This window comes from Oncorhynchus masou, chromosome 13, assembly GCF_036934945.1.
Source record: "Oncorhynchus masou masou isolate Uvic2021 chromosome 13, UVic_Omas_1.1, whole genome shotgun sequence".
NCBI classification, from domain to species: Eukaryota; Metazoa; Chordata; class Actinopteri; order Salmoniformes; family Salmonidae; genus Oncorhynchus; species Oncorhynchus masou.
In genome coordinates, this window is record NC_088224.1 from 18,571,412 (window position 1) to 18,596,046 (window position 24,635).

Consider the following 24,635-nt stretch of genomic DNA (forward strand, 5'->3'; position numbering starts at 1 on the left):
AGGTGTACTCGTGGACGTATTTCAAGGTCTATCTTCAAACTCAGTGCCTCTTTGCTTGCCATCATGGGAAAATCAAAAGAAATCAGCCAAGACCTCAGAATTTTTTTTTAGCACTCCACAAGTCTGGTTCATCCTTGGGAGCAATTTCCAAACGCCTGAAGGTACCACGTTCATCTGTACAAACAATAGTACGCAAATATAAACACCATGGGACCATGCAGCCATCATACCACTCAGGATGGAGACGTGTTCTGTCTCCTAGAGATGAATGTACTTTGGTGCAAAAAGTGCAAATCAATCCCAGAACAACAGCAAAGGACCTTGTGAAGATGCTGGAGGAAACAGGTACAAAAGTATCTGTATTCACAGGTAAACAAGTCCTATATCAACATAACCTGAAAGGCCGCTCAGCAAGGAAGAAGGCACTGCTCCAAAACCGCCATAAAAAAAAGCCAGACTACGGTTTGCAACTGCACATGGGGACAAAGATTGTACTTTTTGGACAAATGTCCTCTGGTCTGATGAAACGAAATTACAGCTGTTTGGCCATAATGACCATCGTTATGTTTGGAGGAAAAAGGGGAATGCTTGCAAGCCGAAGAACACCATCCCAACCGTGAAGCATGAGGGTGGCAGCATCATCTTGTGGGGATGCTTTGCTGCAGGAGGGACTGGTGCACTTCGGACAATAGATGGCATCATGACGAAAGGAAAATTATGTGGATATATTGAAGCAACCTCTCAAGACATCAGTCAGGAAGTTAAAGCTTGGTCGCGAATGGGTCTTCCAAATGGACAATGACCTCAAGCATACTTCCAAATTTGTGGCAAAATGGCTAAGGACAACAAAGTCAAGGTTTTGGGGTGGCCATCACAAAGCCCTGGCCTCAATCCTATAGATAATTTGTAGGCAGAACTTAAAAAGCGTGTGTGAGCAAGGAGGCCTACAAACCTGACTTAGTTACACCAGCTCTGTCAGGAGGAATGGGCCAAAATTCACCCAACTTATTGTGGGAAGCTTATGGAAGGCTAACCGAAGCGTTTGAGCCAAGTTAAACAATTTAAAGGCAATGCTACCAAATACTAATTGAGTGTATGTAAACCTCTGACCCACTGGGAATGTGATGAAATAAATAAAAGCTGAAATAAATTATTTTCTCTACTATTATTCTGACATGTCACATTCTTAAAATAAAGTGGTGATCCTAACTGACCTAAGACAGGGAATATTTACTAGGATTAAATGTCAGGAATGGTGAAAAACTGAGTTGAAATGTAGTTGACTAAGGTGTATGTAAACCTACGACTTCAACTGTAAGTTCAGGAGTAAAAAGTCCATAATAAATAAGTTACTACAGACCCTGGTTCCAAACTGTGTCACAACCGGCCGTGATTGGGAGTCCCATAGGACGGCGTATAATTGGCCCAGCGTCGTCCGGGTTTGGCCGGGGTTGGCCGTCATTGTAAATAAGAATTTGTTCTTAACTGACTTGCCTAGTTAAATAAAGGTTAAGTAAAAATAAGTTGCCTTGACTCACTCTGTGTGCAATAATAGTGTTTAACATGATTTTTAAATGACGACCTCATCTCTGTACCCCAGACACAAAATTAAAATACACTTGATCTAATCCTTGGCCCATATCCTAATCTGACTTTGGTGCATGTCATGTTGTTCTTCACATCACCGTGTCCGGTAAACACACACTATGTGAAATAGAATCAAAGCTGATATGTTGATATGCCCAGGATACAAAAGGTTTAAATGCTACAGTGAAATGGTTACTTCATATTTGTATTACAGCAATATCAAAACTAGGATGTGTCCAGATAAAACATATTTTAGAATTATTAGATTACCCAGATACACTTGTCTAAATCGATAGGTCATGTGAAAGAAATGTTTTAACTACCCCCTAGCCACATCTAACTAAATGGATGGGTCACTATTGTCTAGACATGAAATACAATAGATGGCTGTCATCAACCCAGACAAACCTGGCTAACTTGATCGGTCATGTAATCTGGTGAAGTGGAGTCTTTTGTTTAGACATGTAGCTAGCTAGCTAAAAAATGAACCATAATCCCAACCCATAGCTAAGGTACAAATGAATTGTCATAGCTAGCCACCATGCATGAAATGCTGTAGTAGAAATCTGCAGAGCGCTAAAGCTAACTAAATCAGTTCAATGTTAACTAACTAGCTGACATTAGGCTATAACTAGCAATGCAAATGTCTTTCTGAGATACTAATAATATTACTACACAGATCATACATGTAACGTTAGCTAGTGAGCCAGCAAGCTTACGTTTGCGACCTAGCTAACAGTACACTTTAACTTGCAATGAAAACAACTTTCTGGCAAATTTAGAAACGTATATCTGAAAATGTAACTTGACTCTTACCCGTATAAATGAATGACTGCTTCACAGCAGCGTGTCTTTTCCGTTTGGTTTGTAGCAAATCCAATACAACACATTACTGAGTACCACTTTCCATATTTTCAAGCGTAGTGGTGGCTGCATCATTTTATGGTAGTGGAGGCTCCTCAGAGGAGGATGGGGAAGTGAAACATTAAAGATATCCTTTTTAGATGAAATTATACTAAATATTTTCACGTCACCAAATAATTGATTAAAACACACAGTTTTGCAATGAAGGTCTACAGTAGCCTCAACAGCACTCTGTAGGGTAGCACCGTGGCGTTGCCGGAGGACAGCTAGTTTCCATCCTGCTCTGGGTACTCATGGAGGTTCATGGTTCTCATGGTTCTCACCCCCTTCCAAAGACTTACACAGTAATTTTGACAACTTCTGGAGGATATCCTCAAACTTTGCAGCATGAACTGACTTGTTGTCCACCCAATCAAAGGATCAGAGAATGAATCTAGTACTGAAAGAATAAGCTACAGCTAGCTAGCACTGCATTGTATAAAATGTGGTGAGTAGTTGACTAAAAGACAATAGTTGAACAGTTTTGAACAAATGCATTTCTTCGAGAATCAAGAGAGAGCGTGAGTATTTTTTTCACTTGAATTTGTTCAAAACTGTTCAACTATTGTCTTTCTCTCTTTTAGTTAACTACTCACCACATGTTATGCACTGCAGTGCTAGCTATATATATATTTAGTATAGTTTTATCTAAAAAAAAGGTAACTTTAATGGTTCACTTTTTGAAATGTTTCACTTCCCCTTCCTCATCTGAGGAGCCTCGACTGCCATAACATGATGCAGCCACCAATATGCTTGAAAATATGGAGAGTGGTACTCAGTAATGTGTTGTATTGGATTTGCTCCAAACATAACACTTTGTATTCAAGACATTTTTGCACTATTACTTTATTTGTGATGGACTACTTTCTGCACACGGCCAGTGTGAACAAGATTGACTTGACACAACTAGCCAAACAAGCTGCAGCTAGCTACAAATCAAACGGAAATGTCACGTTGCCATGAAGCGTTTATTCATTTATACGGGTAAGAGTCTAGCTACATTTTCAGATATGATAACTTTCTAATTAAAATGAAAGAGAAGCAAGAGATAGCTATATTTCGTTGTATTTTTTCACTTAGCTAGCGAATGCAGCTAGCTAGTTTAGCCTACTAAAACACCCGGCTTAAACATAGAAGAATGCTATGTTAGCTAGCAGGCTATGGCTATCCACACAGGACCGTGTTTGGTTTTATTAATTAATTGCAACCAGGGGCCCGCCAGTATAACTTCTAAACTGCTATTGTTAAATGAACAAAGTGATCATGCTGTTTGTATGTGGCTGCAATGAAAGGGAACTGTGTTTGCGTGTGATCAGGGGTGTATTTATTCCACCGATTCCATTGGATTTTTTTTTTTTAAGTATCATAAACAGAAGCAAACAGAACAGAATGGGTATAAACATACCTGAATTTGTCCAATAGAAACTATTGTTTGCCAATTGTTGGACTAATGCAGGGTTTCCCAAACTCGGTCCTGGGCACCCCATGGGGTACATGTGTTTTTTTTCTTCTTCAAAGCACTACACAGCTGATTCAAATAGTCAACTAATCATGAAGCCTTGATTATTTGAATCAGCTGTGTAGTTTTTGCCATAGCACTAAGTGTGCACCCCTTGAGGTCCACAGGACAGAGTTTGGGAAACACTGGACTATTGATTGCACCCTAGATCAGCTAGATGCAGGCAAAAGTGTGCAATGTAGTATTGAATGTGTCACTTTCTGTCACCTTGATTACTACAAATTTTCTCTCGACCTATGCACCTACGTTGTAAACTTTCATTCATAGGTTGTTGCAACCTCATGATGGGTATAGGAACAATTTGAGTATCATGTAGTAGCCTAAACCTGTCAATGTTACATTGAGCTGGGTGACTGGAATAGATATTTATTTTTTCATTTAACCTTTATTTAACTAGGCAAGTCAGTTAAGAACAAATTCTTATTTAAAATGATGGCCTAGGAACAGTTGGCTAACTGCCTTGTTCAGGGGCAGAACAACAGATTCTTACCTTGTCAGCTTGGGGATTCAGTCTAGCAACCTTTCGGTTTCTAGCCCAACACTCTAGCCACTAGGCTACCTGCGCCCCAATATGAATGACAGTCATCCAGGAATAAGGCCATGCTCATAAAAAAATGATTGTCCTCCCTCCTCTTAAACGGCAGCGACTGCCACTGTGTTATGGATTTGATTTTAATCTTTAAGGACTGGGGAGTTTTTCAGGATAAAAAAGAAATGGAATGGAGCTAATCACAGGCAAAATCCTTGAGGAAAACCTGGTTCAGTCTGCTTTCCACCAGACACTGGGAAATGAATTCCCATTTCAGCGGGACAATAACCTAACAATAACCTAATACACAAGGCCAAATCTACACTGGACAGTGAATCTTCCTAAGTGGCAGAGGTATAGTTTTGACTTAAATCTACTTGAAAACAAATGGCAAGACCTAAAAATGGTTGTCTAGCAATCATCAACAACCAATTTGACAAAGCTTGAAGAATTCTAAAAAGAATAATGGGCAAATGTTGCACAATCTATGTGTGGAAAGTCTCACATCTGTAATCGCTGCCAAAGATGCTTCCACAAAGTATTGACTTAAGGGTCTGAATACCTATGTAAATGAGAATTATGTATTTAATTTTCAATAAATTTGCTAAGATTTCTAAAAACATGTTTTCACTTTGTTGTTATGGTGTATTGTGTGTAGAGGGGTGAATGTTGAATTCAGGCTGTAACACAACTAAATGTAGAATAAGTCAAAGGGTATGAATACTTTCTGTATGTATGCATGTATGTATGTATGTATGTAATGTAATGTAATGTAATGTAATGTAATGTAATGTAATGTATACACTGAACAAAAATATAAATGAAACATGTAAAGTGTTGGTCCCATGTTTCATGAGCTGAAATAAAAGATCACAGAGATTTTGTATATGCACAAAAAGCTTATTTCTCTCAAATGTTGTGGACAAATTTGTTCACATCCCTGTTAGTAAGCATTTCTCCTTTGCCAAGATTATCCATCCACCAGACAGGTGTGGCATATCAAGAAGCTGATTAAACAGCATGATCATTACACAGGTGAACCTTGTGCCTGGGACAATAAAAGGCCACTCTAAAATGAACAGTTTTGTTACATAACACAATGCCACAGATGTCTCAAGTTTTGAGGGAGTGTGCAATTTGCATGTTGACTGCAGGAAGTTCCAACAGACCTGTTGCCAGATAATTGAATGTGAATCTCTTTACCATAAGCCACCTCCAACATCATTGAACAAAAATGTGGAAGTACCTCCAACCGGCATCACAACCGCAGACCATGTGTATGGCATCGTGTGGGCGAGCAGTTTGCTGATGTTCATATTGTGAACAGAGTGCCCCGTGGTTGTGGGGTTATGGTAGGGGCAGGCACAAGCTATGGACAATGAACGCAATTGCATTTTATCAATGGCAATTTGAATGCACATAGATACCATGACGAGAACCTGAGGCCCCATTGTCGTGCCATTCACCGTCGCCATTACCTCATGTTTCAGCATGATAATACATGGCCCCATGTCACAAGGATCTGTACATAATTTCTGGAGGCTGAAAATGTCCTAGTTCTTCCATGACCTGCGTATTCACCAGACATGTCCCCCATTGAGCATGTTTGGGATGCTCTGGATTAACGTGTACGACAGCGTGTTCCAGGTCCTGCCAATATCCAGCAACTTTCGCACAGCCATTGAAGAGGATTGGGACAACATTCCACAGGCCACAATCGACAGCCCTATGAACTATATGCAAAGGCGATGTGTCGCGCTGCATGAGGCAAATGGTCACCAGATACTGACTGGTTTTCTGATCCACACCCCTACTTTATTTTTTTAAGGTTTCTGTGACCAACAGATGCATATCTGTATTCCCAGTAATGTGAAATGCATAGAAATTAATTTATTTAAATTGACTGATTTTCTTTTATGAAATGTAGCTCAGTAAAATCTTTGAAGTTGTTGCATATTGCATTTATATGAGTGAGTATATGGAGGGAGAGGCCATTAAAGAAGAAAAAGAGTGGGCGCGAAAATGTGTTAGAAAAGGAGAGAGAGGAGAGAGAGGAGGAGAGTTAGGGTGGGAAAATGTGTTAGAAAAGGAGAGAGAGGAGGAGAGTTAGGGTGGGAAAATGAGTCAGGTGTGATCACAGTGACTAAAGCTTCTCTCCTCAACTGACACATTGGGGCTCTGAAGTCAGCTGCTGAGTTTTAGAGACACTGTAGAGAAAGAAACACAGTTCTTATTCTGACTGGTGACGACCATGAAGGCTATAAAGCAGGTCAGTCAGAATAGGAACTTCAGGCGGTGTGGATCTTTTGTGTGCGCCCATATGTGCCAGGGACCAAGATGCATATAGCTAGTTTTATGATATACAGATGATATATTGAGCTATCAAAACACACATATATTGAGCTATCAAAACAGATGATATATTGAGCTATCAAAACACACATATATTGAGCTATCAAAACAGATGATATATTGAGCAATCAAAACACACCTATATTGAGCTATCAAAACAGATGATATATTGAGCTATCAAAACACACATATATTGAGCTATCAAAACAGATGATATATTGATGTATCAGAATGAGTGATTTAGGAGATTGCATGTGTTGTGTGAGTCTATCAAAATATGTGTACGGTGTTAATATTAAGCTCCGTAGAAAACGCATGAAGAGGTTTACTGATAGAATTTGAAACGTGACTGGTGTAGTCCGTATTCAGACCGAGCAATATTCTACTCTCTAGACTACAGAAATGTCTTGGTGTTTTCAGTCAGTTCATCCGAACTCGGTGCACTTAGTCAAGCATTTCCTGTACTACGAATGCTCCAAACTCCGACCCCCACAGATTGTCTGCCTCCCACATTGCACCCTATTTCCAACATATGGCGGCAGGTAGCCTAGTGGTTAGAGCCTAGTGGTTAGGGCCTAGTGGTTAGGGCCTAGTGGTTAGGGCCTAGTGGTTAGAGCCTAGTGGTTAGGGCCTAGTGGTTAGGGCCTAGTGGTTAGAGCCTAGTAGTTAGGGCCTAGTGGTTAGAGCCTAGTGGTTAGGGCCTAGTGGTTAGAGCCTAGTGGTTAGGGCCTAGTGGTTAGAGCCTAGTGGTTAGAGCCTAGTGGTTAGAGCCTAGTGGTTAGAGCCTAGTGGTTAGGGCCTAGTGGTTAGAGCCTAGTGGTTAGGGCCTAGTGGTTAGAGCCTAGTGGTTAGGGCCTAGTGGTTAGAGCCTAGTGGTTAGGGCCTAGTGGTTAGAGCCTAGTGGTTAGGGCCTAGTGGTTAGAGCCTAGTAGTTAGGGCCTAGTGGTTAGAGCCTAGTGGTTAGGGCCTAGTGGTTAGAGCCTAGTGGTTAGGGCCTAGTGGTTAGAGCCTAGTGGTTAGAGCCTAGTGGTTAGAGCCTAGTGGTTAGAGCCTAGTGGTTAGAGCCTAGTGGTTAGAGCCTAGTGGTTAGAGCCTAGTGGTTAGAGCCTAGTGGTTAGGGCCTAGTGGTTAGAGCCTAGTGGTTAGGGCCTAGTGGTTAGAGCCTAGTGGTTAGGGCCTAGTGGTTAGAGCCTAGTGGTTAGGGCCTAGTGGTTAGAGCCTAGTGGTTAGGGCCTAGTGGTTAGAGCCTAGTGGTTAGGGCCTAGTGGTTAGAGCCTAGTGGTTAGGGCCTAGTGGTTAGAGCCTAGTGGTTAGAGCCTAGTGGTTAGAGCCTAGTGGTTAGAGCCTAGTGGTTAGAGCCTAGTGGTTAGAGCCTAGTGGTTAGAGTGTTGGAGTAGTAACCGAAAGGTTGCAAGATCAAATCCCCAAGCTGACAAGGTACAAATCTGTCGTTCTGCCCCTAAACAAGGCAGTTAACCCACTGTTCCTAGGCCGTCATTGAAAATAAGAATTTTTTCTTAACTGACTTTCCTCGATAAATAAAGGTAAAATAAAAAATACAGGGAAATATGGGTACTGGTCGAAAGTAGTGCTGTATATAGGGTGTAATTTGGTATGCATCCTGTGTGTTACGACCCTGACCAACAGCAGTCTAACCCACAAGCTCTTTCCTCATACCTCAGCGTTGTGTGTGTCTGTGTGTCTCATACCTCAGCGTTGTGTGTGTCTGTGTGTCTCATACCTCAGCGTTGTGTGTGTCTGTGTGTCTCATACCTCAGCGTTGTGTGTGTCTGTGTGTCTCATACCTCAGCGTTGTGTGTGTCTGTGTGTTTCATACCTCAGCGGTGGGAAACTCTATGCTTTCAGTAGAGTATTATTTTATAGTCAGTGGTTGGCACGTATGTCTCTGCTCCACTCTGCTAGTCATTAAAAGGTACTGGGGAAATGTCAAGGAGGTATAATATGTCCTGGGGAGGGAGTAATCATCCCCACCACCCACTTACTCTTGACACACACAGATCCTCACCAGTCAGGATTACAGGAGCGTTGGAGCTCAAGGTTCTATTTGGAGAACCTTGATAACTCATCATTCTGATTCCAGAATTCAATATTCCCATTCTGGAGTATAGCGGTCCTTAATGGTGAAGTGCTGATTAACACCTGGACCGTAAATTTCACCTTCCTCCGTCTCTCTGTCTGTCCCACCGGTCAAGACATACAGAGTCAGGAGAAGTGGGTATCCAAAATTCCCACTGGCAGAACCTGGCATTGTAAACTTCCAGAGAGTGTTCTCATGGCAGAGCGGAATGATAGCCCTCTTAAAGCCAATGTGGTAAACGTATAAATGAAATGACTCCTCCCTACCCCCTCCCTATTTCACAGCAGGGGGGAATTACCCAAATATGTTGTGTATGTCTTGCTGGTTAGTGGAATAGGAGTGTTAAGATAATGATGCCTAAATTACTGTTTAGTGACACAATCCTATTGTATCCATCTCCAGCTGTTATTATGACCAGAGGGAGAGAATGAAGAGAGGGGAGGTGGGATGAATCCCTACTGAATCCCTATTTTAATGTTAGAAAAAAAGCTTGTTTCCATGTGATGAGTATGTGTGGCAAAGTGTGTGTGTGTGCATGCTTGTGTATGTACATTAACACTGGTATCACAGGAGGTTGGTGGCACCTTAATTGGGGAGGATGGGCTCGTGGTAATGGCTGAAGCGGATTAAGTGGAAAGGTATCAACAACATCAAACATATGGTTTCCATGTGTTTGATGCCATTCCATTTGCTCCGTTCCAGACATTATTATGAGCTGTCCTCCCCATAGCGGCCTCCACTGACGTGTGTGTGTGTGTGTGTGTGTGTGTGTGTGTGTGTGTGTGTGTGTGTGTGTGTGTGTGTGTGTGTGTGTGTGTGTGTGTGTGTGTGTGTGTGTGTGTGTGTGAGAGAGAACAGGCCAGATGATGATCTGGGGAACAGATTGAGAATGAGATGGCTAACACATCTTTGTGTAGCTCAGTTAATTTATTCAGCCTAGTGTCTCTCCAGGCCCATGCAAATGAGATGGAATGGGAGAGGATGACAAGCATACAGACAGGCTACACAAACACACACACACCTCAATACGCACACACCTCAAACATGCACGCGCACACCTAATTACACACACACATCAATACACACACACACATCAATACACACACACACCTCAAACATGCACAAATTCCATACACACAGACATACTGTAGTCATATACTGAGACCAGCCACCCGGACAGCTGATTAAACGGAGGAGTATTTCTGTCTGTAATACAGCTCTTTTGTGAGGGAAAACAAATTGTGATTGTCTGGGCTTTGCTCCCAAGTGGCTGGGCTTATGTGCACCCCTGACCATGTGAAATCCATAGATTAGGGCCTAATGAATTTATTTCAATTGACTGATTTCCTTAAATGAACCTTAACTCAGTAAAATCATAGAAATTGTTGCATGTTGCGTTTATATATTTGTTCAGAATAAAATGCATCTCATGGTATATTTAAGCAATAAGGCCTGAGGAGTTGGTATATTGGTCATATATATGACCAATATACCACGGCTAAGGGCTGTTCTTATGCATAACGCAACACAGCCCTTAGCCGTGGTATATTGGCCATATACCCCATATATACCTGAGCTGCCTTATTGCTATTATAGACTGGTTACCAATGTTATTATAGACTGATTACCAATGTAATTAGAGCAGTAAAAATACCAGCGGTATACGGTCTGATATACCATGGCTGTCTCTATTGTGTTCTAATTGGCTCCTCTCTCTCTCCATTGTGCTCTAATTGGCTCCTCTCTCTCTCCATTGTGTTCTAATTGGCCCTTCTCTCTCTCTGTTGTGTTCTAATTGGCTCCTCTCTCTCTCCATTGTGTTCTATTTGGCTCTTCTCTCTCTCTGTTGTGTTCTAATTAGCTCTTCTCTCTCTCCATTGTGTCCTGATGGCTCCTCTCTCTCTCCATTGTGTCCTGATGGCTCCTCTCTCTCTCTCCATTGTGTCTTGATGGCTCCTCTCTCTCTCCATTGTGTTCTAATTGGCTCTTCTCTCTCTCTGTTGTGTTCTAATTGGCTCCTCTCTCTCTCCATTGTGTTCTATTTGGCTCTTCTCTCTCTCTGTTGTGTTCTAATTAGCTCTTCTCTCTCTCCATTGTGTCCTGATGGCTCCTCTCTCTCTCCATTGTGTCCTGATGGCTCCTCTCTTTCTCCATTGTGTCTTGATGGCTCCTCTCTCTCTCCATTGTGTTCTAATTGGCACTTCTCTCTCTCTGTTGTGTTCTAATTGGCTCCTCTCTCTCTCCATTGTGTTCTATTTGGCTCTTCTCTCTCTCTGTTGTGTTCTAATTAGCTCTTCTCTCTCCATTGTGTCCTGATGGCTCCTCTCTCTCTCCATTGTGTCTTGATGGCTCCTCTCTCTCTCCATTGTGTTCTAATTGGCTCTTCTCTCTCTCTCTGTTGTGTTCTAATTGGCTCCTCTCTCTCTCCATTGTGTTCTATTTGGCTCCTCTCTCTCTCCATTGTGTCTTGATGGCTCCACTCTCTCTCCATTGTGTGCTGATGGCTCCACTCTCTCTCCATTGTGTTCTGATGGCTCCACTCTCTCTCCATTGTGTCCTGATGGCTATACTCTGTCTCCATTGTGTTCTGATGGCTCCTCTCTCTCTCCATTGTGTCTTGGTGGCTCCACTCTCTCTCCATTGTGTTCTGATGGCTCCTCTCTCTCTCTCTCTCTCTCTCCATTGTGTCTTGAAGGCTCCTCTCTCTCTACATTGTGTTCTGATGGCTCCTCTCTCTCTCCATTGTGTTCTGATGCTCCTCTCTCTCTCCATTGTGTCTTGGTGGCTCCACTCTCTCTCCATTGTGTTCTGATGGCTCCTCTCTCTCTCTCTCCATTGTGTCTTGAAGGCTCCTCTCTCTCTCCATTGTGTGCTGATGGCTCCACTCTCTCTCCATTGTGTTCTGATGGCTCCTCTCTCTCTCCATTGTGTCTTGGTGGCTCCTCTCTCTCTCCATTGTGTCTTGGTGGCTCCACTCTCTCTCCATTGTGTTCTGATGGCTCCTCTCTCTCTCTCTCTCTCTCTCTCTCTCTCTCTCTCCATTGTGTCTTGAAGGCTCCTCTCTCTCTACATTGTGTTCTGATGGCTCCTCTCTCTCTCCATTGTGTTCTGATGCTCCTCTCTCTCTCCATTGTGTCTTGGTGGCTCCACTCTCTCTCCATTGTGTTCTGATGGCTCCTCTCTCTCTCTCTCTCTCTCTCCATTGTGTTCTGATGGCTCCTCTCTCTCCATTGTGTTCTGATGGCTCCTCTCTCTCTCTCTCCGTTGTGTCTTGATGGCTCCTCTCTCTCTCCATTGTGTTCTGATGCTCTTCTCTCTCTCCATTGTGTTCTGATGGCTCCTCTCTCTCTCTCTCCGTTGTGTCTTGATGGCTCCTCTCTCTCTCCATTGTGTCCTGATGGCTCCACTCTCTCCATTGCGTCCTGATGGCTCCTCTCTCTCTACATTGTGTCCTGATGGCTCCTCTCTCTCTCCATTGTATCCTGATGGCTCCACTCTCTCTCCATTGTGTCTTGATGGCTCCTCTCTCTCTCTCTCCATTGTGTCTTGATGGCTCCTCTCTCTCTCTCTCTCCATTGTGTCTTGATGGCTCCTCTCTCTCTCTCTCCATTGTGTCTTGATGGCTCCTCTCTCTCTCCATTGTGTCCTGATGGCTCCACTCTCTCCATTGTGTCTTGATGGCTACACTCACTCCATTGTGTCCTGATGGCTCCACTCTCTCCATTGTGTCCTGATGGCTCCACTCTCTCCATTGTGTCCTGATGGCTACACTCACTCCATTGTGTCCTGATGGCTACACTCACTCCATTGTGTCCTGATGGCTCCACTCACTCCATTGTGTCCTGATGGCTACACTCTCTCCATTGTGTCCTGATGGCTACACTCTCTCCATTGTGTCCTGATGGCTACACTCTCTCCATTGTGTCCTGATGGCTACACTCTCTCCATTGTGTCCTGATGGCTAAACTCTCTCCATTGTGTCCTGATGGCTAAACTCTCTCCATTGTGTCCTGATGGCTACACTCTCTCCATTGTGTCCTGATGGCTACACTCTCTCCATTGTGTCCTGATGGCTACACTCTCTCCATTGTGTCCTGATGGCTACACTCTCTCCATTGTGTCCTGATGGCTACACTCTCTCCATTGTGTCCTGATGGCTACACTCTCTCCATTGTGTCCTGATGGCTCCACTCTCTCCATTGTGTCCTGATGGCTCCACTCTCTCCATTGTGCCTTGATGGCTACACTCACTCCAGTGTGTCCTGATGGCTACACTCACTCCATTGTGTCCTGATGGCTACACTCTCTACATTGTGTCCTGATGGCTACACTCACTCCATTGTGTCCTGATGGCTACACTCACTCCATTGTGTCCTGATGGCTCCACTCACTCCATTGTGTCCTGATGGCTACACTCTCTCCATTGTGTCCTGATGGCTACACTCTCTCCATTGTGTCCTGATGGCTCCACTCTCTCCATTGTGTCTTGATGGCTACACTCACTCCATTGTGTCCTGATGGCTCCACTCTCTCCATTGTGTCCTGATGGCTACACTCACTCCATTGTGTCCTGATGGCTACACTCTCTACATTGTGTCCTGATGGCTACACTCACTCCATTGTGTCCTGATGGCTACACTCACTCCATTGTGTCCTGATGGCTCCACTCTCTCCATTGTGTCCTGATGGCTACTCTCTCTCCATTGTGTCCTGATGGCTACACTCTCTCCATTGTGTCCTGATGGCTACACTCTCTCCATTGTGTCCTGATGGCTACACTCTCTCCATTGTGTCCTGATGGCTCCACTCTCTCCATTGTGTCTTGATGGCTACACTCACTCCATTGTGTCCTGATGGCTCCACTCTCTCCATTGTGTCCTGATGGCTACACTCACTCCATTGTGTCCTGATGGCTACACTCTCTCCATTGTGTCCTGATGGCTACACTCACTCCATTGTGTCCTGATGGCTACACTCACTCCATTGTGTCCTGATGGCTCCACTCTCTCCATTGTGTCCTGATGGCTACTCTCTCTCCATTGTGTCCTGATGGCTACACTCTCTCCATGGTGTACTTATGGCTAAACTCTCTCCATTGTGTCCTGATGGCTACACTCTCTCTCCATTGTGTCTTGATGGCTCCTCTCTCTCTCCATTGTGTCCTGATGGCTCCACTCTCTCTCTCCATTGTGTCTTGATGGCTCCTCTCTCTCTCCATTGTGTCCTGATGGCTCCACTCTCTCTCCATTGTGTCTTGATGGGTCCTCTCTCTCTCTCTCCATTGTGTCTTGATGGCTCCTCTCTCTCTCTCTCCATTGTGTCCTGATGGCTCCTCTCTCTCTCCATTGTGTCCTGATGGCTCCACACTCTCTCCATTGTGTCCTGATGGCTCCACACTCTCTCCATTGTGTCCTGATGGCTCCACACTCTCTCCATTGTGTCTTGGTGGCTCCACTCTCTCTCCATTGTGTTCTGATGGCTCCTCTCTCTCTCTCTCTCTCTCCATTGTGTCTTGAAGGCTCCTCTCTCTCTACATTGTGTTCTGATGGCTCCTCTCTCTCTCCATTGTGTTCTGATGCTCCTCTCTCTCTCCATTGTGTCTTGGTGGCTCCACTCTCTCTCCATTGTGTTCTGATGGCTCCTCTCTCTCTCTCTCTCTCCATTGTGTCTTGAAGGCTCCTCTCTCTCTCCATTGTGTGCTGATGGCTCCACTCTCTCTCCATTGTGTTCTGATGGCTCCTCTCTCTCTCCATTGTGTCTTGGTGGCTCCTCTCTCTCTCCATTGTGTCTTGGTGGCTCCACTCTCTCTCCATTGTGTTCTGATGGCACCTCTCTCTCTCTCTCTCTCTCTCTCTCTCTCTCTCTCTCCATTGTGTCTTGAAGGCTCCTCTCTCTACATTGTGTTCTGATGGCCTCCTCTCTCTCCATTGTGTTCTGATGCTCCTCTCTCTCTCCATTGTGTCTTGGTGGCTCCACTCTCTCTCCATTGTGTTCTGATGGCTCCTCTCTCTCTCTCTCTCTCCATTGTGTTCTGATGGTGCCTCTCTCTCTCCATTGTGTTCTGATGGCTCCTCTCTCTCTCTCTCCGTTGTGTCTTGATGGCTCCTCTCTCTCTCCTTTGTGTTCTGATGCTCTTCTCTCTCTCCATTGTGTTCTGATGGCTCCTCTCTCTCTCTCTCCGTTGTGTCTTGATGGCTCCTCTCTCTCCATTGTGTCCTGATGGCTCCACTCTCTCCATTGCGTCCTGATGGCTCCTCTCTCTCTACATTGTGTCCTGATGGCTCTCTCTCTCTCCATTGTATCCTGATGGCTCCACTCTCTCTCCATTGTGTCTTGATGGCTCCTCTCTCTCTCTCTCTCTCCATTGTGTCTTGATGGCTCCTCTCTCTCTCTCTCTCCATTGTGTCTTGATGGCTCTCTCTCTCCATTGTGTCCTGATGGCTCCACTCTCTCCATTGTGTCTTGATGGCTACACTCACTCCATTGTGTCATGATGGCTCCACTCTCTCCATTGTGTCCTGATGGCTCCACTCTCTCCATTGTGTCCTGATGGCTACACTCACTCCATTGTGTCCTGATGGCTACACTCACTCCATTGTGTCCTGATGGCTCCACTCACTCCATTGTGTCCTGATGGCTCCACTCTCTCCATTGTGTCCTGATGGCTACACTCTCTCCATTGTGTCCTGATGGCTACACTCACTCCATTGTGTCCTGATGGCTACACTCTCTCCATTGTGTCCTGATGGCTAAACTCTCTCCATTGTGTCCTGATGGCTACACTCTCTCCATTGTGTCCTGATGGCTACACTCTCTCCATTGTGTCCTGATGGCTACACTCTCTCCATTGTGTCCTGATGGCTACACTCTCTCCATTGTGTCCTGATGGCTACACTCTCTCCATTGTGTCCTGATGGCTACACTCTCTCCATTGTGTCCTGATGGCTACACTCTCTCCATTGTGTCCTGATGGCTCCACTCTCTCCATTGTGTCCTGATGGCTCCACTCTCTCCATTGTGCCTTGATGGCTACACTCACTCCAGTGTGTCCTGATGGCTACACTCACTCCATTGTGTCCTGATGGCTACACTCTCTACATTGTGTCCTGATGGCTACACTCTCTCCATTGTGTCCTGATGGCTACACTCACTCCATTGTGTCCTGATGGCTACACTCACTCCATTGTGTCCTGTTGTCTCCACTCTCTCAATTGTGTCCTGATGGCTACTCTCTCTCCATTGTGTCCTGATGGCTCCACTCTCTCCATTGTGTCTTGATGGCTACACTCACTCCATTGTGTCCTGATGGCTCCACTCTCTCCATTGTGTCCTGATGGCTACACTCACTCCATTGTGTCCTGATGGCTACACTCTCTACATTGTGTCCTGATGGCTACACTCACTCCATTGTGTCCTGATGGCTCCACTCTCTCCATTGTGTCCTGATGGCTACTCTCTCTCCATTGTGTCCTGATGGCTACACTCTCTCCCTTGTGTCCTGATGGCTACACTCTCTCCATTGTGTCCTGATGGCTACACTCTCTCTCCATTGTGTCTTGATGGCTCCTCTCTCTCTCTCCATTGTGTCCTGATGGCTCCACTCTCTCTCTCCATTGTGTCCTGATGGCTCCTCTATCTCTATTGTGTCCTGATGGCTACACTCTCTCCATTGTGTCCTGATGGCTACACTCACTCCATTGTGTCCTGATGGCTACACTCACTCCATTGTGTCCTGATGGCTACACTCACTCCATTGTGTCCTGATGGCTCCTCTATCTCTCCATTGTGTCTTGATGGCTCCTCTCTCTCCATTGTGTCCTGATGGCTCCACTCTCTCCATTGTGTCCTGATGGCTCCACTCTCTCCATTGTGTCCTGATGGCTCCACTCTCTCCATTGTGTCCTGATGGCTCCACTCTCTCCATTGTGTCCTGATGGCTCCACTCTCTCCATTGTGTCCTGATGGCTCCACTCTCTCCATTGTGTCCTGATGGCTCCACTCTCTCCATTGTGTCCTGATGGCTACTCTCTCTCCATTGTGTCCTGATGGCTACACTCACTCCATTGTGTCCTGATGGCTACACTCTCTCCATTGTGTCCTGATGGCTACACTCTCTCTCCATTGTGTCTTGATGGCTCTCTCTCTCTCTCTATTGTGTCCTGGTGGCTCCTCTCTCTCTCTCCATTGTGTCCTGATGGCTCCACACTCTCTCCATTGTGTCCTGATGGCTCCACACTCTCTCCATTGTGTCCTGATGGCTCCACACTCTCTCCATTGTGTCCTGATGGCTCCACACTCTCTCCATTGTGTCTTGGTGGCTCCTCTCTCCATTGTGTCCTGATGGCTCCACTCTCTCCATTGTGTCCTGATGGCTCCACTCTCTCCATTGTGTCCTGATGGCTCCACTCTCTCCATTGTGTCCTGATGGCTCCACTCTCTCCATTGTGTCCTGATGGCTACACTCACTCCATTGTGTCCTGATGGCTACACTCTCTCCATTGTGTCCTGATGGCTACACTCTCTCTCCATTGTGTCTTGATGGCTCCTCTCTCTCTCTCCATTGTGTCCTGATGGCTCCACTCTCTCTCTCCATTGTGTCTTGATGGCTCTCTCTCTCTCTCCATTGTGTCCTGATGGCTCCACTCTCTCTCCATTGTGTCTTGATGGCTCCACACTCTCTCCATTGTGTCTTGGTGGCTCCACTCTCTCTCCATTGTGTTCTGATGGCTCCTCTCTCTCTCTCCATTGTGTCCTGATGGCTCCTCTCTCTCTCCATTGTGTCCTGATGGCTCCACACTCTCTCCATTGTGTCCTGATGGCTCCACACTCTCTCCATTGTGTCCTGATGGCTCCACACTCTCTCCATTGTGTCTTGGTGGCTCCACTCTCTCTCCATTGTGTTCTGATGGCTCTCTCTCTCTCTCTCTCTCTCTCTCCATTGTGTCTTGAAGGCTCCTCTCTCTCTACATTGTGTTCTGATGGCTCCTCTCTCTCTCCATTGTGTTCTGATGCTCCTCTCTCTCTCCATTGTGTCTTGGTGGCTCCACTCTCTCTCCATTGTGTTTTGATGGCTCTCTCTCTCTCTCTCTCTCCATTGTGTCTTGAAGGCTCCTCTCTCTCTCCATTGTGTGCTGATGGCTCCACTCTCTCTCCATTGTGTTCTGATGGCTCCTCTCTCTCCATTGTGTCTTGGTGGCTCCTCTCTCTCTCCATTGTGTCTTGGTGGCTCCACTCTCTCTCCATTGTGTTCTGATGGCACCTCTCTCTCTCTCTCTCTCTCTCTCTCTCTCTCTCTCTCCATTGTGTCTTGAAGGCTCCTCTCTCTCTCCATTGTGTGATGGCTCCTCCCTCTCTCCATTGTGTTCTGATGGCTCCTCTCTCTCTCCATTGTGTTCTGATGCTCCCTCTCTCTCCATTGTGTCTTGGTGGCTCCACTCTCTCTCCATTGTGTTCTGATGGCTCCTCTCTCTCTCTCTCCATTGTGTTCTGATGGTGCCTCTCTCTCTCCATTGTGTTCTGATGGCTCCTCTCTCTCTCTCTCCGTTGTGTCTTGATGGCTCCTCTCTCTCTCCATTGTGTTCTGATGCTCTTCTCTCTCTCCATTGTGTTCTGATGGCTCTCTCTCTCTCTCCGTTGTGTCTTGATGGCTCCTCTCTCTCTCCATTGTGTCCTGATGGCTCCACTCTCTCCATTGCGTCCTGATGGCTCCTCTCTCTACATTGTGTCCTGATGGCTCCTCTCTCTCTCCATTGTATCCTGATGGCTCCACTCTCTCTCCATTGTGTTGATGGCTCCTCTCTCTCTCTCTCTCCATTGTGTCTTGATGGCCCCTCTCTCTCTCTCTCTCCATTGTGTCTTGATGGCTCCTCTCTCTCTCCATTGTGTCCTGATGGCTCCACTCTCTCCATTGTGTCTTGATGGCTACACTCACTCCATTGTGTCCTGATGGCTCCACTCTCTCCATTGTGTCCTGATGGCTCCACTCTCTCCATTGTGTCCTGATGGCTACACTCACTCCATTGTGTCCTGATGGCTACACTCACTCCATTGTGTCCTGATGGCTCCACTCACTCCATTGTGTCCTGATGGCTACACTCTCTCCATTGTGTCCTGATGGCTACACTCTCTCCATTGTGTCCTGATGGCTACACTCTCTCCATTGTGTCCTGATGGCTACACTCTCTCCATTGTGTCCTGATGGCTAAACTCTCTCCATTGTGTCCTGATGGCTACACTCTCTCCATTGTGTCCTGATGGCTACACTCTCTCCATTGTGTCCTGATGGCTACACTCTCTCCATTGTGTCCTGATGGCTACACTCTCTCCATTGTGTCCTGATGGCTACACTCTCTCCATTGTGTCCTGATGGCTACACTCTCTCCATTGTGTCCTGATGGCTACACTCTCTCCATTGTGTCCTGATGGCTCCACTCTCTCCATTGTGTCCTGATGGCTCCACTCTCTCCATTGTGCCTTGATGGCTACACTCACTCCAGTGTGTCCTGATGGCTACACTCACTCCATTGTGTCCTGATGGCTACACTCTCTACATTGTGTCCTGATGGCTACACTCACTCCATTGTGTCCTGATGGCTACACTCACTCCATTGTGTCCTGATGGCTCCACTCACTCCATTGTGTCCTGATGGCTACACTCTCTCCATTGTGTCCTGATGGCTACACTCTCTCCATTGTGTCCTGATGGCTCCACTCTCTCCATTGTGTCTTGATGGCTACACTCACTCCATTGTGTCCTGATGGCTCCACTCTCTCCATTGTGTCCTGATGGCTACACTCACTCCATTGTGTCCTGATGGCTACACTCTCTACATTGTGTCCTGATGGCTACACTCACTCCATTGTGTCCTGATGGCTACACTCACTCCATTGTGTCCTGATGGCTCCACTCTCTCCATTGTGTCCTGATGGCTACTCTCTCTCCATTGTGTCCTGATGGCTACACTCTCTCCATTGTGTCCTGATGGCTACACTCTCTCCATTGTGTCCTGATGGCTACACTCTCTCTCCATTGTGTCTTGATGGCTCCTCTCTCTCTCCATTGTGTCCTGATGGCTCCACTCTCTCTCTCCATTGTGTCCTGATGGCTCCTCTATCTCTATTGTGTCCTGATGGCTACACTCTCTCCATTGTGTCCTGATGGCTACACTCACTCCATTGTGTCCTGATGGCTACACTCACTCCATTGTGTCCTGATGGCTACACTCACTCCATTGTGTCCTGATGGCTCCTCTATCTCTCCATTGTGTCTTGATGGCTCCTCTCTCTCCATTGTGTCCTGATGGCTCCACTCTCTCCATTGTGTCCTGATGGCTCCACTCTCTCCATTGTGTCCTGATGGCTCCACTCTCTCCATTGTGTCCTGATGGCTCCACTCTCTCCATTGTGTCCTGATGGCTCCACTCTCTCCATTGTGTCCTGATGGCTACTCTCTCTCCATTGTGTCCTGATGGCTACACTCACTCCATTGTGTCCTGATGGCTACACTCTCTCCATTGTGTCCTGATGGCTACACTCTCTCTCCATTGTGTCTTGATGGCTCCTCTCTCTCTCTCTATTGTGTCCTGGTGGCTCCTCTCTCTCTCCATTGTGTCCTGATGGCTCCACACTCTCTCCATTGTGTCCTGATGGCTACACTCTCTCCATTGTGTCCTGATGGCTACACTCACTCCATTGTGTCCTGATGGCTACACTCACTCCATTGTGTCCTGATGGCTCCACTCTCTCCATTGTGTCCTGATGGCTACTCTCTCTCCATTGTGTCCTGATGGCTACACTCACTCCATTGTGTCCTGATGGCTACACTCTCTCCATTGTGTCCTGATGGCTACACTCTCTCTCCATTGTGTCTTGATGGCTCCTCTCTCTCTCTCCATTGTGTCCTGATGGCTCCACTCTCTCTCTCCATTGTGTCTTGATGGCTCCTCTCTCTCTCTCCATTGTGTCCTGATGGCTCCACTCTCTCTCCATTGTGTCTTGATGGCTCCTCTCTCTCTCTCTCCATTGTGTCTTGATGGCTCCTCTCTCTCTCTCTCCATTGTGTCCTGATGGCTACACTCTCTCCATTGTGTCCTGATGGCTACACTCACTCCATTGTGTCCTGATGGCTACACTCACTCCATTGTGTCCTGATGGCTCCACTCTCTCTCCATTGTGTCTTGATGGCTCCACTCTCTCTACATTGGGTCCTGATGGCTCCTCTCTCTCCATTGTGTCTTGATGGCTCCACTCTCTCTCCATTGTGTCTTGATGGCTGCTCTCTCTCTATTGTGTCCTGATGGCTCCTCTCTCTCCATTGTGTTCTGTAATGGGAGCAACTAGTAACTGATTCTGGTAGCTATAACCATTAATACTGCAGTCACAGCTCATCCCTGCTATCCCAATGCCAGGGGAGAGAAAGTCTGCTCGCACACACACTCACAGGAAAATGCAAGAACACACACACTCTGCACTGTGGGAGAGTTATTGTACATATCCTCTGGAAGAACGAAACATGTGTAGTGTGTGTGTGTGTGTGTGTGAACTAAACAAAAGCCAGACAGTGTTAAGCTGTGGTTTGAGGCTATGAGTTCCGGTTTAACCAGCAGCATATTTAGCTGCTATGTTACTTCTCAATTCAAACTACAAAATCTAAATAAGGCTCTCTCTCTCTGACCCCCCCACCCCTCTCTCCCTCTCCCTCTCTCTCTCTCTCTCTCTCTCTCCCTCTCTCTCTCTCTCTCTCTCTGCCCCCATTCCCACTCCTCTCTCTCTCTCTCCCTCCCTCTCTCTGCCCCCCGTTCCCATTCCTCTCTCTCCCCTCTCTCTCCCTCCCTCTCTCTCTCTCTCTCTCTCTGCCCCCATTCCCACTCCTCTCTCTCTCTCCCTCCCTCTCTCTGCCCCCCGTTCCCACTCCTCTCTCCCTCTCCCTCCCTCTCTCTGCCCCCCATTCCCACTCATCTCTATTTCCCTCTCTTTCCCTCTCTCTGCCCCCCGTTCCCTCTCTCTCTCCTCTCTCCTCTCTCTCTCTCTCTCTGCCCCCCATTCCCACTCCTCTCTCTCTCTCTCTCTCTGCCCCCCGTTCCCATTCCTCTCTCTCCCTCTCTCTCTCTCTCTCTCTCTCTGCCCCCATTCCCACTCATCTCTATCTCCCTCTCTATCCCTCTCTCTGCCCCCCGTTCCCACTCCTCTCTCTCCCTCTCTCTCTCTCTCTCTCTCTCTCTGCCCCCCATTCCCACTCATCTCTATTTCCCTCTCTTTCCCTCTCTCTGCCCCCCCGTTCCCACTCCCCTCTCTCTCTCTCCCTCCCTCTCTCTGCCCCCGTTCCCACTCTCTCTCTCTCCCTCTCCCCTCTCTCTCTCTCTCTGCCCCCCATTCCCACTCATCTCTATCTCTCTCTCCCTCCCTCTCTCTGCCCCCCCGTTCCCACTCCTCTCTCCCTCTCCCTCCCTCTCTCTGCCCCCCGTTCCCACTCCTCTCTCTCTCTCCCTCTCCCTCTCTCTCTCTCCCTCCCTCTCTCTGCCCCCCGTTCCCACTCCTCTCTCTCTCTCCCTCTCCCTCTCTCTCTCTCTCTCTCTGCCCCCCGTTCCCACTCCTCTCTCTCTCTCTCTCTCTCTCTGCCCCGCCATTCCCACTCCTCTCTCTTTTCTCTCTCTCCCACTCTCTTTCCCTCTGTATCTCTCTCTCTTTCCGACATCAAATGAAATAAAATAAAATGTATTTATATAGCCCTTCGTACATCAGCTGATATCTCAAAGTGCTGTACAGAAACCCAGCATAAAACCCCAAACAGCAAGCAATGCAGGTGTAGAAGCACGGTGGCTAGGAAAAACTCCCTAGAAAGGCCAAAACCTAGGAAGAAACCTAGAGAGGAACCAGGCTATGTGGGGTGGCCAGTCCTCTTCTGGCTGTGCCGGGTGGAGATTATAACAGAACATGGCCAAGATGTTCAAATGTTCTTAAATGACCAGCATGGTTAAATAATAATAATCACAGGCAGAACAGTTGACACTGGAGCAGCAGCACGGCCAGGTGGACTGGGGACAGCAAGGAGTCATCATGTCAGGTACTCCTGAGGCATGGTCCTAGGGCTCAGGTCCTCCGAGAGAGAGAAAGAAAGAGAGAAAGAGAGAATTAGAGAGAGCATACTTAAATTCACACAGGACACTGGATAGGACAGGAGAAGTACTCCAGATATAACAGACTGACCCTAGCCCCCCGACACATAAACTACTGCAGCATAAATACTGGAGACTGAGCAGGAGGGGTCAGGAGACACTGTGGCCCCATCCGATGACACCCCCGGACAGGGCCAAACAGGAAGGATATAACCCCACCCACTTTGCCAAAGAACAGCCCCCACACCACTAGAGGGATATCTTCAACCACCAACTTACCATCCTGAGACAAGGCCGAGTATAGCCCACAAAGATCTCCGCCACGGCACAACCCAAGGGGGGTGCCAACCCAGACAGGAAGTTCACATCAGTGACTCAACCCACTCAAGTGACGCACTCCTCCTAGGGACGGTATGAAAGAGCCCGAGTAAGCCAGTGACTCAGCCCCTGTAATAGGTTTAGAGGCAGAGAATCCCAGTGGAAAGAGGGGAACCAGCCAGGCAGAGACAGCAAGGGCGGTTCGTTGCTCCAGAGCCTTTCCGTTCAACTTCACACTCCTGGGCCAGACTACACTCAATCATATGACCCACTGAAGAGATGAGTCTTCAGTAATGACTTAAAGGTTGAGACCGAGTTTGAGTCTCTCACATGGGTAGGCAGACCATTCCATAAAAATGGAGCTCTATAGGAGAAAGCCGTGCCTCCAGCTGTTTGCTTAGAAATTCTAGGTACAATTAGGAGGCCTGCGTCTTGTGACTGTAGCGTACGTGTAGGTATGTACAGCAGGACCAAATCAGAGAGATAGGTAGGAGCAAGCCCATGTAATGCTTTGTAGGTTAGCAGTAAAACCTTGAAATCAGCCCTTGCCTTGACAGGAAGCCAGTGTCAGGATGCTAGCACTGGAGTAATATGATAAAAAATTTTGGTTCTCGCCAGGATTCTAGCAGCCGTATTTAGCACTAACTGAAGTTTATTTAGTGCTTTATCCGGGTAGCCGGAAAGTAGAGCATTGCAGTCTTCTAACCTAGAAGTGACAAAAGCATGGATTAATTTTTCTGCATCATTTTTGGACAGAAAGTTTCTGATTTTTGCAATGTTACGTAGATGGAAAAAAGCTGTCCTTGAGACAGTCTTGATATGTTCTTCAAAAGAGAGATCAGGGTCCAGAGTAACGCCAAGGTCCTTCACAGTTGTATTTGAGACGACTGTACAACCATTAGGATTAATTGTCAGATTCAACAGAAGATCTCTTTGTTTTTTGAGACCTAGAACAAGCATCTTTGTTTTGTCCGAGTTTAAAAGTAGAAAGTTTGCAGCCATCCACTTCCTTATTTCTGAAACACATGCTTCTAGCGAGGGCAATTTTGGGGCTTCACCATGTTTCATTGAAATGTACAGCTGTGTGTCATCCGCATAACAGTGAAAGTTAACATTATGTTTTCGAATGACATCCCCAAGAGGTAAAATATATAGTGTAAACAATAGTGGTCCTAAAACGGAACCTTGAGGAACACCGAAATACAGATCTTGTGA

The 24,635-nt window shown here is 46.5% G+C and overlaps 1 protein-coding gene across 1 annotated transcript in view; it reads left to right on the plus strand.

Annotated features, from left to right (window-relative positions):
- The window catches only part of LOC135551856 (raftlin-like), a 59,016-nt gene that overhangs the window by 13,209 nt on the left and 21,172 nt on the right, over nucleotides 1–24,635 (plus strand). The gene's annotated exons all lie outside the window — the stretch shown is intronic.